Source organism: Schistocerca cancellata, chromosome 12 (assembly GCF_023864275.1).
Source record: "Schistocerca cancellata isolate TAMUIC-IGC-003103 chromosome 12, iqSchCanc2.1, whole genome shotgun sequence".
In the NCBI taxonomy this organism is placed as follows: Eukaryota; Metazoa; Arthropoda; class Insecta; order Orthoptera; family Acrididae; genus Schistocerca; species Schistocerca cancellata.
Window position 1 is genome coordinate 93,528,418 of NC_064637.1, and position 17,352 is coordinate 93,545,769.

Below are 17,352 nucleotides of genomic sequence, written 5' to 3' on the forward strand. Positions count from 1 at the left end.
TAGTTTTATTTCATTTCTTATAATACAGTGCACAATTTTCGTAAGGTTTCCTTTAGTGTTGTTAAAACAATAGTAAACATGAGAGAGAAATTAATCATCAACGATATATGCGAATTCTCTGATGTTACCTATGACAGTCTGACAATGCACATGCAGTTTATTGATTACATGCATGTAGAAAATTTGTTCTGAGTTAAAGCTGTCAATCAAAGTTTGAAGAAGAATAAAATATCACTACCACACGACGGCTAATGTAGAAAATACTTTTCTGACATATTATGGCACGATGCGCTCTCCCTGCACATCTTCGAGATGCATCTGCTGCCTGCTGTCTATTAAACCTGAATAGGACAAAAGTCACAGTAGTTAGTCCTTTTTCCACATGCGACTACTTTGGGTTGAGAAGTGAAGGGAATTTGTTCAAAGTTCCATTAGATTGATAACTTCAGCAGAGAGCAGAATTGCGTTTTAAAAAATGTAGCACTGAATGTATTCGAACTCGCGACATCTTATCTATGCTACAAGCTGACACGGAACTACAACAGCTCCAGAGCTCGGCAACTATTCCTCCAGAACTTTTGGATTCCACAGCACTGTGAGATTATGCATATGGCCATGCCTTGATTTCTGAGAGACAAACAGTTACAGCTTTTCTTTTGGACTGAACGACGTTTTCTAGTAACAGATAGCGCAATAGAATAGCTCAAGTGAAAAGGAACACTTCTTATTTAAACTTCTGCTTCCTACAATGTTGGCAGTTGTGTGTAGGTGGCAGTAACGTGATTTTATTTCTGTGATTACAAAATAGTCGAATGTATGCACTGGGTAGCCGAGGCAGCCAGTTCATGGTGATTCTGTCAACCAAGTAAATGAATTTACTGAACATGCTGCAAATTACTACAGGGAGCCTGTGTGTCAGAATTCTCATCCAGTGTGGCGTAACTGCGTTACGATAGAAAAATGACTCGCAGAGAAGAGGATTTCGTGGTCTGTTGGACGGATGGTAGGTTGTTATACCTATGGTCTGGGTTCGATTCCCACTTCTGTCAAAGATTTTAGATAGGGAGAGACAGATTCCATTCTCTCCTGGCTACACCAAGTGAAGGAGATATAATGGCTGCGTGGTCAGAAAATTCACATTAAAGATGATATTCCTTCTTTACCAAGTAGACGGTAGGTTGAACCACAATAAAGTCTGGAGTGGCGACATGTAGAAACTCTACCACCAGTAACCTTTCTTATACTAGTTATTTATTTCAAGTGACGACACAAACGCTATGTATGGTCACAGGACACTTATTCCATCTTTTATTTGAGCTTCTGTATGTCGATAAAATTGGTTCTGAACTGGGAATGCAACTCAGACCGCCCTTAACGCGGAATTTGATCCCTTCGTGGCAATACAGCTCGGCTACAATTTGTTGTTTGTTCAAAACTGCAGATTCCTCAACACCTTCACATATTATGCGTGAATGGGATCGAATCCTGGCCCGGCACTAAAGATTTAATTATGTATTATCAAGCTCTAGCATGAGAACACCTGTCTGCTGGTGGATAATAATTTTGATTTTTAATGTATTTTCATTCGCTGTCACACTAACGATATCTGACGTTTTTAACTCCCAGTGAGACACAGAACTATTTGCGAGATGACTGTAAGTTCAAGATGCTATTCTGAGCAGCTGGTGGAGAAAAATTCGGTAGCTGACGTCTCTTTGTGTGTAGTCAACAACGATATGTGTGGGGCTCTATTCCCAGTGAGCGCTGAACTCTTCGTCATATTATTTCAGTTCAAACATGCTCACATGTCACTGCTGGTGCAACAAACCCATATTTAACGTTAGTTTTCTCTAGAATATAACAGCGATAGGTGCCGGGTTGGAGTCCTGGGAAGGAAAAAATTAATTTTTCGTCTCGTCATTTCAGTTATAACATCTAGTTACTGCCGCGAAATTCCGATATGTCACATTTGACTGTGCTTCGATAGCAATCCGATTAGGTTCCGGGTTCGAATCCGTGTCCAACACACAGCTTTACCTCACGGCATTTCAAGTAAGTTACTTGTGAAGAAGCAATATTTAACATCTCTCGTAGTTCGTTAACAGGGACAATAGATGCTGGGTAGGAATTCGCGTCTGTTAAAAATGTTTGCGTTATGCAATTTAAAGTTGATATTTGCTAACTGATACTGTCTAAAATCGAGGTATATCACTCTCTGTACGCCTAATCAGGAATGACTGTTAGTTTCCGTCAGTCACGAAATCTTTGCTTAGTCTGCATGAGCTGGGTTTGAATCCATATGCAGAACATGACGGTTCGTCGTGTCATTTAATGTTCATACATATTCTCAACTAGCTGCTCGTGAATAACTTAAATTTTTAATGTCATTTTGTGGTAAATAGATCAAATGGCTCTGAGCACCATGGGACTTAACTTCTAAGGTCATCAGTCCCCTAGAACTTAGAACTACTTAAACCTAACTAACCTAAGGACATCACACACATCCATGCCCGAGACAGGATTCGAACCTGCGACCGTAGCGGTCACGTGGTTCCAGACTGAAGCGCCTAGAACCGCACGGCCACATCGGCCGGCCCCCACCATCTGGTATCAATGCATTACCTTATAATCCATTATATATAATCATTTTCATAGTACACTTGATATTATAGATGAGTAGGACACAAGACAGGACATAGATAATGTCCGTTCGACGTCAACAGTGTGTAACATTTTACTTTTTTGAATAGGACAATGTTCCTCTCCAATAATTTTTAGATTAGTTACAATAAGCTTACGCTGCAAGAGAATTCGCTTGTATTTTTCAATATGTGGTCTGTTGTCGGTTTGAAGGCCTTCCATAACATCGGCAACGTAGTGCAACTCCACCGAGAGCTGTCTGGAGTAGGGTGGGGTTAGCTATGTGAAAGTTGCGAGCTGTCGAAGACGATCTTCATATTCCTAATGCGATTAGGACATCGTATACTCTTGACGACGTTTAGCACCTGTGCGGTCAGTCACCCAATTTCAGAATTCATTTTGAGTAATCCTGCTAAATTCCCAAAATACTGTCTTTTTATATTGATGAGTAATATGGATAGTCGTCACGTTCATGTGCCGTCTACAACGCAAATTTAATGTTACTATCCTAGGAACTAACCTGCAATACGTTTTGTATTTCATAATCGGAACTATCTGCATTAACCGTCATCAGAGCAATGTCAGGGAACAGAGTGCAGCAGTGCCTACTTGAGGACCTGCTTGAGTCGTGTTCTAAGGAAAGGGTAGTTGCTGGTTCACATTATATTACACTAGCGAGAAGTACCGACTTTTCCTTTTCTCTGCAAACATCCAGAACTAAATTCAGTAACTAAATGCTAAGAATATATTTTCATTGTGCCAACTCAAAGATCAATAGATATGGATATAGATATAGATTTTTATATTTAAAGCCATTCTCGTTCTGCGTTGGAATAAACATCATTCATTATTTGCTTGTTCTTGTTACGATTGTTATTGTCATTCTCTCACTCGCAAGAGTCTTATGCTGATGCTGTATGAATAAATTATGCCATTGGACACAAAGCGGTTTAGTTTTGAGACCTAACCCACGAGGGGGGAAGGCACAGTGGTCTGCTTCAGGAATTCCAAGCAATAAAACACAAAAAACAACCCAGGAAGGGTTCGAACAGCTACTTTCACGCAGAGACATGCATTTGGAATCTGTTCATCGTTACGGGGTCAAACAAGAGGGTAACATTACTGAAACAATGATCGGGCTACTTAGTATATAATAGAGCATACAGATTTCAAGGAGGAAACGTATGAAGACGCAGACTTCCTCGTTATCAATATGTGCGGCATATCTTTCGTGTTAACGAAAGTAAATTCCCGCTTTACCTCTTCTTACGTGTCAAATGAAATGAATGCCATGAGGAATAGAATATTTGTTGACTGCGTCTCTTCTTGCTTCCATCCTTACCAACATATTTCTTCATTCTCGTGGTAATCATGACAATCTATGTGCATGCTGCAAACGATTGCAAGTGGACAAATTCGACATCGAGGTGCAAAGCGTTTGGTATCTTACATTATATTCAATTCGAATAAGATTCCGGTGTATTTTTACTTCGTTTGTATTTTTAGATGATTATGAACGTTACGGAAATTTATCTCACATGCTTTATGTTGAATGAGAAACATTGAATGATCCGTTTTGCTTTCCCTACGTTGAAATGATATAATGTCGGCGTCAACAGCCTTCTTCCACGCCGGAAGCTGAAACTTGTATCATTCTGGATTAATGATAATTGAATGTCTCATATGTATACATAGCCCACAAGGCGACGTCAGAAACCACCAGGGGAGAACGCCGCATAAAAACCAAACGTGCGCGCGCGTCTCCACTCTGAAGAACCGTATCGGAGAATCACGGCAAGCATTTCGCTGAAGAGCTGCCTCGTCAGAGAGCCGAGAAATGGCAGCGTCGTAGCAAGTATTTGTCAACACTCTGATAGTGCATTTACTTCCGGGTGTAGGTCGGCGTTACCTCGCTAAATTCACTTAACATTCGTTTTCCACATCGAAGACTCGTACGATATAATCCACTGCAAGATGACACAATTAGAAAGTATATTTAATTTCTGGACTCCAAGAACGGCGTTCTTCACATAAGTAACACCTGTTTGTGTGTGCATTCGGGAGGACGATGGTGCAATCCCGCGCCCGGCCATCCTGATTTAGGTTTTCAATGATTTCCCTAAATCGCTTCAGGCAAATGCCGGGATGGTTCCTTAGGAAGGGCACGGCCGATTTCCTTCCCCATCCTTCCCTAATCCGAGCTTGTGATCCGTCTCTAATGACATCGTTGTCGACGGGACGTTAAAACAGTAATCTCCACCTCCTCTGTTTCTGTGTTTAAGGTTGCGTTTTGAGGCTCAGGCAACATCGCAGTGACTATAGTCCGCCTCTGGCCGCCAGTGTGTCGTTAGCTCAGAGGTTCCCTTGTGCGTTGCAGTGCTTGTACTATAAGTTCGAATCACGGTAGAAGCCGCTGACTAAAACATTTTATTTTCCATTTTAATTAATGGAGTTGCAAACTGCTAGTAAACATTTCTTATGCGAAATCTGAAGAATGCCTTTAAACATCAATCTTCGTCCGATTTCGACTTAGTAAATTAAGTTAATATCATGGATTTCTGCTTTGCAAATTCCAAGGTGCTTCACTGTAAAATTGGTCCTGAAAAGATTCAAACCGACTGTCAACGATATAAATTTGAGCTTTGTTCGTCATATAGGTCTAACATGTCAGAAGGTTGTTTATGAAGTGCACATGTTCATTAATATAGTTCACATCTTCTAAATTTTTGCAATAGCATTTAACTGTAGACGTTTTCTAACACCGGCGTTAGCAATTCCTTTCCGTTCTCTGAAACCTTCAAAACGACAAATTTATCTGGATTAAATCTAATGACCTTAACTATCACTTCCGATCAACAATAAATACTTCATGAACCCATACATGGAACTCCAAATGTGCAGTGTGCCTGCACTGCTACAGAGCATGCATTGCAAGGTATTCACACAGTTTATCGCATAGACTTACCATAAGGAATGAAACAAGAACTGTAATACATTTTACACCACAGACGCTCACTCTGGCTTGACGAAAACATCCAATCATTGACCAAAAGTTGCACAAATAATTAAGTTTGAAAGGAAAAGAAACGAGGTATGAAGCATTTATAAATTCATCGAATGTAGTGAGGTGGTTTAATTTCGTCCCAGTCTATAAAATTAATTTCGGGCCATACTCAGCTCTTGCCGATTACCCGCCTACTAATCAGGGCGTCTGTCTCCGTTGCTTTTGAGCGTGAATGGAAATTGTAGAAATTTTCTGTGGAGCAACATTTAATAATAAAGCGTTTCAAATCATCAAAAGCGATGAGCGGTAGCAGGCGCTTTCGATAAAGAACGGGGGAGTGCAGCGCCGCTGCTGTCGCCACGGCCGCTGCCAGTAGCCAGCAAATGGATCCCGGAGCTTTGCCGCATACGGCGTCCAGAGGAGGACAGTCTGCAGGAAATCTGCCGCAAAATCGTTACTAGATAAAATTTTGATATCGGTGTGTCACAAAGCGAAATAGATTGAATCTGCGCTACCATTACATTCACGTCTTCAGCATTCAGACAGAAGAGGCTATAAAAATATTTTATGCCAGCTGCTCTCGATCCACTGACATTATGAACAGAAACAACGCACGCTACCGCTAGACCACAGGCGTAATCAGCCTAGAGTCTCTCTATCTTGGGACAAGTTTTCCTCCAGGAAGTGCCGCAGTCTACAGTGTTGCCAGATTGTGCAGATAACCGGACTTAGAGAATTAGCGAGTTGGCCAGTTTCTTTGTCCCATGTCGCGATCGGCGCGGACTTAGCCTCTGAAGCGGCCGGCCGCCGGTCAAGTTTTATGTCAAAGAGTGTACATGTGCGTCAGTGAAAGAGACCAATAAAAAGGTGTTAGCCTGTGGACGTAATGTGCTGTTCCAGTCTCTTCTGTACCTAAGGTCCATCACCGTTCCCTTTGGATGCCTACGATACACACGATCGAACAGCGGAGGAGTGGTACTCAAGCGTCAACTTTAGGTTACAATATCTCCGGATGTAATTAACATTTTACAATGAAACAAACGGCACTGATTACGTATTTGTTTATATGTTCAGATGTGCCAACAAAACTAACGGGGTTCCATTTAAAAAACGTAGGTTTGTGTTAAAAAACATACTTCCGTGCATTTTTTTATGGTTTGTAATAACCAATTACACTAGCCCCTCTCCTCACGTTCGGTCTGTGGAATCGATTCGTCAGTATTTGATGTGGTTTACGAAATATATCCAGCGGTAATGTTAGGTGACTCACCCTGGATACATATATAGGGTGATTATAAGTAAAGTTTCAAAACTCTGTAGAAAAACGCCAACGGAATATTATCGGAGTAGACGAAAACGTATGGCAGAAGAAAAAGAAATAGTTACAAAATGTAGCAATAGATGGCGCTGTAAACATCATAATTTAATATTGGCCGTCTACAAATGGCAAATGAATCATACAACAATGCCTAAGGTGTACGTTTGACATTAACTAAACTGTACCACTCAGTGTGCATGGGTGTACAGGTGTGATACTCTTAGTTACATAAGCCCATCCACCATGACAACGTCATTTCCCATCGGGTGGGAAAAATCGATTTTTAGTTGTCCTGAGACCAAAAACCGCATAAAAAGCATCAATCAAAATCATATCGGATTATTAATTTCCGTGTGACTGGCGCAAAACATGTTCAATATGCTGTCCACCGTTTTCTACAACAAGTTGAAATCGAGAAACAGTATGTTCTACAACTGATCGGGGTCACGTTCAGAATGTGCTGCGCAATGCGTGCCTTCAATACGACTAAGTTTGAAACCAGAACACTGAACACATTTTTCGGATAGCCCCACAGCCAGGAATCACACGATGAAGATCAGGTCATCGGGATGACCAGGCTGTAGGAGGAAAAAAATGAATTGAGCGTATGGCATCGTTGGCCGGGAGGCCCCTATCAGGAATCGCAAAAACGTCGGTGTTGAGAATGCTACATCAAAATCGATTGCACCAGTACCATATTTCTATGCACCAGGAATTGGATGGCGACGACTTTGAACGGCGTGTTCAGTTCTGCCTCTGGGCACAAGAGAAATTACGGGACGATGACAAATTTTTTGCACGCGTTCTACTTAGCGACGAAGAGTCATTCACCAACAGCGGTAATGTAAACCGACATAATATGCACTATTGCTCAACGGAAAATCCACGATGGCTGCGACAAGTGGAACATCAGCGACCTTAACGTATGGTGCGACATTATGGGAGTAAGGATATTTGGCCCCCGTTTTATCTATGGGATTCTAAATGGTTCTATGTATGCTGATTTCCTACGTAATGTTCTACCAATGTTACTGCTACAAGATGTTTCACTACATGACAGAATGGCGATGTACTTTCAACATGACGGATGTCCGGCACATAGCTCGCGTGCGGTTGAAGCGGTATTGAATAGCATATTTCATGACAGGTGGATTGGTCGTCGAAGCACCATACCATGGCCCGCACGTTCGCCCGATCTGACGTCCCCGGATTTCTTTCAGTGGGGAGAGTTGAAGGATATTTGCCATCGTGATCCACCGACAACGCCTGACAACATGCGTCAGCGCACTGTCAATGCATGTGGGAACATTACGGAAGGCGAACTACTCGCTGTTGAGAGGAATGTCGTTACACGTATTGCCAAATGCATTGAGATTGACGGACATCATTTTGAGCGTTTATTGCATTAATGTGGTATTTACAGGTAATCACGCTGTAACAGCATGCGTTCTCGGGAATAATAAGTTTAGAAAAGTCCAGGTATCACACTGGAACAACCGAAATAAGATGTTCAAACGTACCTACTTTCTGTATTTTAATTTAAAAATCCTACCTGTTACCAACTGTCCGGCTAAAATTGTGAGCCATATGTTTGTGACTATTACAGAGCCCTCTATCACCAAGCGAAAAATGTGGTCTAACTAAAACATTCATATTTCTTTACGTACTACACGAATATGTAATAAAAATGGGGGTTCCTATTTTAAAAAAACGCAGTTTGACCTATGACAGCGCCATCTAGCGGGCCAACCATAGCGCCATCTGGATTCCCCCTTCAACCTAGACAAGTTTAGTTCTTTGTAATTTGCGTTTGACGCTTATTTCGTGAGATATTTGGCCTGGTCATATATATATATATATATATATATATATATATATATATATATGTGTGTGTGTGTGTGTGTGTGTGTGTGTGTGTGTGTGTGTGCGCGCCCGAATAAATGGTACCAGTATTTATAGAGAATGTGATATGCAAGGAAAGGAGAAAAGTTCCTATTATCACTGGTTGTATTTTCGGAGTTACGATCTACAAGCTCTACTGCACTACTGTCAGTGATCACCATGTCTCTGGCGTCCTTTTGACAACATGTGCTCGATATGATTGCCATCTATTGCAATGCAGCTGGCTGGCTCTGAGCACTATGGGACTTAACTGCCGAGGTCATCAGTCCTCTAGACTATTGCTTTGCAACGCTACACCTAGATATTTAATCGACTTGACTGTGTTAAGTAGGACACTACTAATAATGTAATCGAACATTGTGGGTTGTTTTCACCACTCATCTGCACTAACTTACATTTTTCTACATTTAGAAGTAGCTGCCATTCATCAGACCAACAAGAAATGTTGTCTAAACCATGTTGTATCCTCCTAGAATTCCTCAGTGACATCACCTTACCGTACACCACAGCATCGTCAGCAGACAACCGCAGATTCCTGCCCATCCTGTCCGCCATATCATTTATGTGTATAGAAAATTACAGAGATCGTATCACGTTTCCCTGGGGCACTCGTAACACTTGTCTCTGTTGAACACTCGCTGTCGAGGATAACATACTGCGTTCTCTTAAGCCGGCCGGAGTGACCGAGCGGTTCTAGGCGCTACAGTCTGTAACCGCGGAACAACTACGGTCACAGGTTCGAATCCTGCCCCGGGCATGAATGTGTGTGACGTCCTTAGGTTAGTTAGGTTTAAGTAGTTATACGTTCTAGGGGACTGATGACCATAGAAGTTAAGTCCCATAGTGCTCAGAGCCATTTGAACCATTTTTTGCGTTCTCTTAGTCAAAAAGTCTTCGAGCCACTCACATATCTGGGAAGCTATTCCGTACGCTTGTACCTACGTTAACACTCGGAATTTTATTGATTGGGGACTCCATGGAGTGTTATGTGCACCACGACCAGATAATGAATATAATTGGAAGGAGAAACAGCATTGGTCGTATTTTTTTTTTGTTTTCTTATGCGAAAAATCGTTTTTCGGTCACTTAGTGGCCATCCTCAGTGCTGTAATATACAATTAAAATTGGTAGGCACTGGTATCAACAAGCTTAGAGCGATCACTTAGTGACCATCCTCAGTGCTGTGATATACAATTAAAATTGGTAGGCACTGGTATCAACAAGCTTAGAGCGATCACTTAGTGACCATCCTCAGTGCTGTGATATACAATTAAAATTGGTAGGCACTGGTATCAACAAGCTTAGAGCGATCACTTAGTGACCATCCTCAGTGCTGTTATATACAATTAAAATTGGTAGGCACTGGTATCAACAAGCTTAGAGCGATCACTTAGTGACCATCCTCAGTGCTGTAATATACAATTAAAATTGGTAGGCACTGGTGTCAACAAGCTTAGAGCGATCACTTAGTGACCATCCTCAGTGCTGTGATATACAATTAAAATTGGTAGGCACTGGTATCAACAAGCTTAGAGCGATCACTTAGTGACCATCCTCAGTGCTGTGATATACAATTAAAATTGGTAGGCACTGGTATCAACAAGGTTAGAGCTATCACTTAGTGACCATCCTCAGTGCTGTAATATACAATTAAAATTGGTAGGCACTGGTATCAACAAGCTTAGAGCGATCACATAAACTTCTGTGTGATCGCTCTAAGCTTGTTGATACCAGTGCCTACCAATTTTAATTGTATATTACAGCACTGAGGATGGTCACTAAGTGACCGAAAATCGATTTTGCGGATAATGAAACAAAAAATATACGAGCAATGCTGTTTCACCTCCCAACTCGGAATTTTGGCATCGTGTCAAATTCTTTCCTAGGAATATAGAGTCCACCTGTCGGCCTTAATTCACGGTTTGCAGGATCTCTTGTGAGAAAAGGGGATTTCGCACCAGGGACGCTTTCTGAATATTCAAGTGTGTGTGAAATGTTATGGGACTTAACTGATAAGGTCATCAGTCCCTAAGCTTACACACTACTTAACGTAAATTATCCTAAGTACAAACACACACACCCACGCCCGAGGGAGAATTCGAACCTCCGCCAGAACGAGCCGCACAGTCCATGACTGCAGGACGCTTTCTGAAAGCGTCACAGGACCCGCCGGCGAGTTTAAAGCGAGTATACAGGCATCATTTCTGATCTCTAGTGGGAGTCTCTCCGCCGACGTGTAGAAGAAACAGGCGCCGTCACAGCGAGCGGAAGATCACGAATCGGTCCCCGTAAGGACCAGGCGGGGACGACGCGCGTCGAGCCTGCTGGCGGCACGCTTCATAAATTACGCTAGGTGCGCCGGCGGGCACTCGATTCGCCGTTAATCACGGCCGACGGGCCGAAGGGAGAGGCCGGCCGGTCTGCTAATACAGCCGTGACGAAGGATCACGGCGCGCCCGGCGCAGTGTTTAAAACCGCCACAAATCACCCGCGTAATGGCCGCGGCGCGCGCCCCAAATTTATTTATGCATATTCAATAAAACCACCTCGGATTTGAATCGCGTTAAAAGGTGGAATACCCGCGTTTGATTGATGTCCAGCCCGGACCGGGGGCACAGAGTGTCAGAGGCGATTCGCGACCGGGTCTCTTCCACTGGCCGGCGGGAAAAAATGGGGGCTTTCGAAGCCGCTCAGCAGATGCTATTAAGTCTAAAGCATAACGTTCTATTGTCGTTTGCGCTACAGCCTATCTAGAGTACTGCTCCACAAACTGTTGCATGTTAGGTTATATAGACAAGAATAATTCACATCCATTCACTCATTTAGTCATTCATTCAGCGCATTGCGTACATAAGATGTATTCAGGGATGTCGCACGAATCAACGTGTACCAAATAAACCTGTAAAGGACTGTATACGACACTATTGGCCATTAAAATTGCTACTCGACGAAGATGACGTGCTACAGACACGAAATTTGACCGACAGCAAGAAGATGCTGTGATATGCAAATGATTAGCTTTTCAGAGCATTCACACAAGGTTGGCGCCAGTGGCGACACCTACAACGTGCTATGAGGAAAGTTTCCAACCGATCTCTCAACAGCAGTTGACTGGCGCTGGCTGGCGAAACGTTTTTGAGATGCCTCGTGCAAGGAGGAGAAATGCGTACCATCACGTTTCCGACTTTGATAATGGTCGGATCGCGATGGCGGTTTATCGTATCGCGACATCGCTGCTCGCGTTGGTCGAGATCCAATGACTGTTAGCAGAATATGGTATCGGTGGATTCAGGAGCGTAATACAGAACGCCGTGCTGGATCCCAACGGCCTCGTATCACTAGCAGTCGAGATGGGAGGCATCTTACCCGCATGGCTGTAACGGATCGTGCTGCCACGTGTCGATCCCTGAGTCAACAGATGGGGACGTTTGGAAGACAACAACCATCTGCATGAACAGTTCGACGACGTTTGCAGCAGCATGGACTATCAGCTCGGAGACCGTGGCTGCGGTTACCCTTGACGCGGCATCACAGAGAGGAGCGCCTGCGATGGTGTACTCAACGACGAACTTGGGTGCACGAATGGCAAAAAGTCATTTTTTCGGATGAATCCAGGTTCTGTTTACAGCATCACGATGGTCGCGTCCGTGTTTGGCGACATCGCGGTGAACGCACATTGGAAGTGTATATTCGTCATCGCCATACTGGCGTATCACCCGGCGTGACGGTATGGGGTGCCATTGGTTACACGTCTCGGTCACCTCTTGCTCGCATTGACGCCACTTTGAATAATGGACGTTACATTTCAGATTTGTTACGACCCGTGGCTCTACCCTTAATTCGATCCCTGCAAAACCCTACATTTCAGCAGGATAATGCATGACCGCACGTTGCAGGTCCTGTACGGGCCTTCCTGGATACAGAACATGTTCGACTGTAGCCGTGGCCAGCACATTCTCCAGATCTCTCACCAACTGAAAACGTCTGGTCAATGGTGGCCGAGCAACTGGCACGTCACAATACGGCATTCACTACTTTTGATGAACTGTGGTATCGTGTTGAAGCTGAATGGGGAGCTGTACCTATACACGCCATCCAAGCTCTGTTTGACTCACTGCCCAGGCCGTTATTCCGGCCAGAGGTGGTTGTTCTGGCTACTGATTTCTCAGGATCTATGCACCCAAATTGCTTGAAAATGTAATCACATGTTAATTCTAGTGTAATGTATTTATCCAATGAATACCCGTTTATCATCTGCATTTCTTCTTGGTATAGCGACTTCAATTGCCAGCAGTGTATATTAAAAATTAACTTGCGCCATAGCATTTAGTCAGTATGCATGAGACAACATGCGTATCTAATATGTTCCAAAACATCGCGAATAAATACGGGATTTTCCGGTGGTAGTACCTCGGGTACTATTGGTGATAAAAAGGTAGGGCCTTGTGTTTTACACAGCTCTTGGGCTAGGGCCCATTTGTGTACCAGGAGAAGGATCAAGTCAGTGTCACTCTCCTGTTTAGGCAAATGGAGCAAATCGTTTCGTTATTTTTGCATTTTATGTGGTCTACGGTGGGCTTGTGGGACTTATGGAGGCACCATTACTTCATGGGCATTTCCTCAGAAAAAAGAGCTTTCTTTACCATACTTTCGCCGTTCCTGCGGACGAAAACCCAGCCGAGGATGCCGGTACGACTATTCACAGCAAATGGTTAAAATTTTTATGACGTATTGCTAAGATCCCCATGTCAAACATCCTTGAAAATTCTCTTCATATCTTTATTCGTTTACGAGGTACAGAGGTCGAAAATTTCCCTACTTGTACACGTAAAAGATGTACTAAAATTTGGTGTGGGGCGAAAACGTAGTTTATAAAGTGACGTAGCATGGAGAAATACTCTTGGTAAGTGTCTCCGATATCATCTGGGAACCAATATTTTTCTGAAGCACATGAACAAGTTTTTTGCACGTAAAATCCGGTCTGTGGTGTAAAATTGGTTTTGTGTTATGGCAGTTTCACACAGGTAAACTACCTAAATTTTACTGACCAACACATTGCTTTTCATATGAGTTACATACCGTGCTGCAGCAGAGAAAAGAAAGGATCAAGCGGAAAAATGTTCCTATCGGAGCATAAAAAAATGTGAATATATTTCTGTCCATTTAAAAGACTCTGACTGAAAATTGGGGTACCAGCATCCTCATTCTGTCTTCTCCTATATCATTAAAATGATAATTAATTGAAACCCTCAGCTGCTGTCAGGTGTTGTTGACATACCTTGATGGGGACAGCTGAAAATGTGTGCCCCGACCTTGACTCGAACCCGGGATCTCCAGCTTACATGGCAGACGCTCTATCCATCTGAGGCACCGAGGCCACAGATGAATAGCGCGACTGCAGGGACTTATCCCTTGCACGTTTCCCATGAGATGCACATTCCCAACTGTCCACAATCCACATACGTAATGTTCCTTACAATTACTTTGCCCATCCACTCGTTACTCGCGTCTGCCATGTAAGCAGGAGATCCCGGGTTCGAGTCCCGGTCGGGGCACACATTTTTCAGCGTTCCCCATCAAGGTATGTCAACAACACCCGTCAGGAGCTGAGGGTTTCAAGTAATTATTTATTCTAGAGAAGCTGCACGTTCATCAATGGTATCTGTTCTTTCGAGTACAGTTACTATCTTCATTTAAAAAATTTTGCCAAAAATTTTGGTAAGACCACATAGTCGCGCTTTTCTGTGCTGAGAGAAAGAGACAGCGGGAGTGTGAAAGAGACTGAAAGATAATAAACAGTGGAAGATAGTAGACAGCGGTTGTGTTATAGAAAGAGCGAACGAGACAATGGCTGTGTGAAAGACATACTGTCAGTGGGACATAGTTGACAGTGATAGAATACTCGTAGGAAGAAAGTGAGGGAGAGAGGGCCACTGGAAGAGGAATAAATAGAAGGAGGAAGAGGTGTGAAAACCAGTGATAACGAAAGTCTACGACAAAGACAACGAGGAAGAGAGTTATAGTGAAAATGAAAAGAGACAGCAACAGTGGGACGGGAGAGAGGGACACTGGAAGAGGAATAAATAGAAGAAGAAAGTGGAAGTGTGTGAAAACCAGTGATAACGAAAGTCTGCGACATTGAGAACGAGGAAGAGAGAGATAGTGAAAGTGAAAAGAGACTGCAACAGTGGGACCGAATGAATGATATAGTAGCAGTGAGAGAGGGCAAGAGGGATACAGTGGCTATGAGAGGAGAGAGTATTAGTAGGACAGTAGGAAGGAGACTATGGCTGTGAGGCAGTCAGAGGGACACAAAGTAATAGTGAGTTGGGGTGAATGAGTGAATGAGAATGGGCGAGTGGGAGTGGATGGATATAAGCGACTTACAGCGATGGACTCGTGGATGTGAGTGAGTTACAATTAGGAGAGCTTGTAGGAATGGGAAGTGAGTTGGACGTTAAAAAGAGAGCGAATACTTTCGCATGCCAAAATTTTTGGAAGAATTTTTAAAGGTGTTGTGGAAGGTACAATGCTGGCACCCCACTTTTCGGTCAGTCTTATAAACACGAGCATATTCGCGTTTTTTGTTGGAGCATTTTTCTTCGGGTCTTGTACTTACCCGTCGATGATGTGAGCGTGTACGTAATTCGACATTCGATCATGTTTGCCTCCTGGGTGATTCTCTTATTTGTCAGGCAGTTACAAAACACATCGCCTCGAAACCACTTGTAAAACAAATTTGTGGAGCCTAACTAATCGATACATTCTAAATATTACCAAACAAATGTGCTGCCGCCCGTTTCAGGTACTTAGGCGCGGAATTTACGAGTCCCACTTACCTGCCCCTCGACGAGAGCGAGCAGGGAGAAAGTAGTCGCACCTGCCCGTTCGGCATTACTCTGGCACGGGGTTTGTCGGGCGCCTCGAGAGCAGGTGTACGGCGTCCACGGAATGCGTAATTAATGGCCGCACAGCCAACCACTGCGTACAACTCCGGCCTACACCTGTCACGTCATGTAACGCCATTTCTTACGCGACGCCGCAGAAAAAATATTCACAATCGCTGTTTTGATATTCCGAACATCTCTCTTTTCGGGACCGAAAATTATAGTTTCGCTGTGAGTAAGAACGAAGACATTAATCAGCCACAGTAAACAGTTTTGCAAATGTACACATGTTCGGCTAAAATATTGATCCTACAGGATATTAGAATTTCTAAAACTACTTTGCTCTCTTCTTCTTCTTTTTCTTCTTGATGCCATACACATGCATCGGCTGCTCACAGACAGCGTTCCCTTGTTTCTTGAACCAGCTCTTCAAAGTTGTTGATGCCAGTCCATGTATTGGTATTCTGTGACCATGATTGCTTCCTTCTACCTGGTGGGCGCTTTCCTTATATTCTGCCTTCTAAAATTATATTTTTTCCTCTCATAATGTGCCCCAGGTACGATGTGTCTGTTCTTTCAATTGTCCCCGTTAGTTCTCTGCACTTCAGCATTACTCACTTTCTCAATCCATGGTATTTTTAGTAATTGGCGCAAGAACCACATTTCTGTTGCTTCTAATCTCTTTACTGAAGCTGCTTTAATTGACCAAGTTTCTGCTCCATAGAGTAGGGCAGGGATAGCATAGCATTGCATCACCCTTATTTTCCAGATGAAGCGGCATGTCTGTGTATATCAGCACATTTCTTAGTGTTTTTTGCCAATCCCACAGCGAATCTTAATTTCATCATCACAATCAAGTGTCGACTTTATCACAGGTCCTAGCTCTTTAAATTTGGTTACTTTCCCGATTTTACTACCATTAATCACTAGGGACATGTTTTGACCAGGGTTTCTTTTCAACTAACATCCATTTACTTATTACAACACAGCACAGAGAATCTCTTCCATGCTTAATTTTAGATGGCACCGAAATAACCTTTTCTCCTTCTGCAAAGAACTTTGGTATAATCTTGGACCACTACTCAGACTGGACTGGACGCACTGCTGCAGTCTGCAAAAAAGTTTCTTCATCCCTTCATTGTCTACAGAAATATGAAGAAGCGTTTCCACTCGAGCTTAAGAAGGAAATCGTAGAATCTCTAACACTCCCTGTTCTCGACTATGGCGTTGCTATTCTTCAAGGACTTTCGTAGGAAAACTCCCGAAGGGTTGAACTGGCAATGAATGCTTGCGTCCTATATACACTCCTGGAAATGGAAAAAAGAACACATTGACACCGGTGTGTCAGACCCACCATACTTGCTCCGGACACTGCGAGAGGGCTGTACAAGCAATGATCACACGCACGGCACAGCGGACACACCAGGAACCACGGTGTTGGCCGTCGAATGGCGCTAGCTGCGCAGCATTTGTGCACCGCCGCCGTCAGTGTCAGCCAGTTTGCCGTGGCATACGGAGCTCCATCGCAGTCTTTAACACTGGTAGCATGCCGCGACAGCGTGGACGTGAACCGTATGTGCAGTTGACGGACTTTGAGCGAG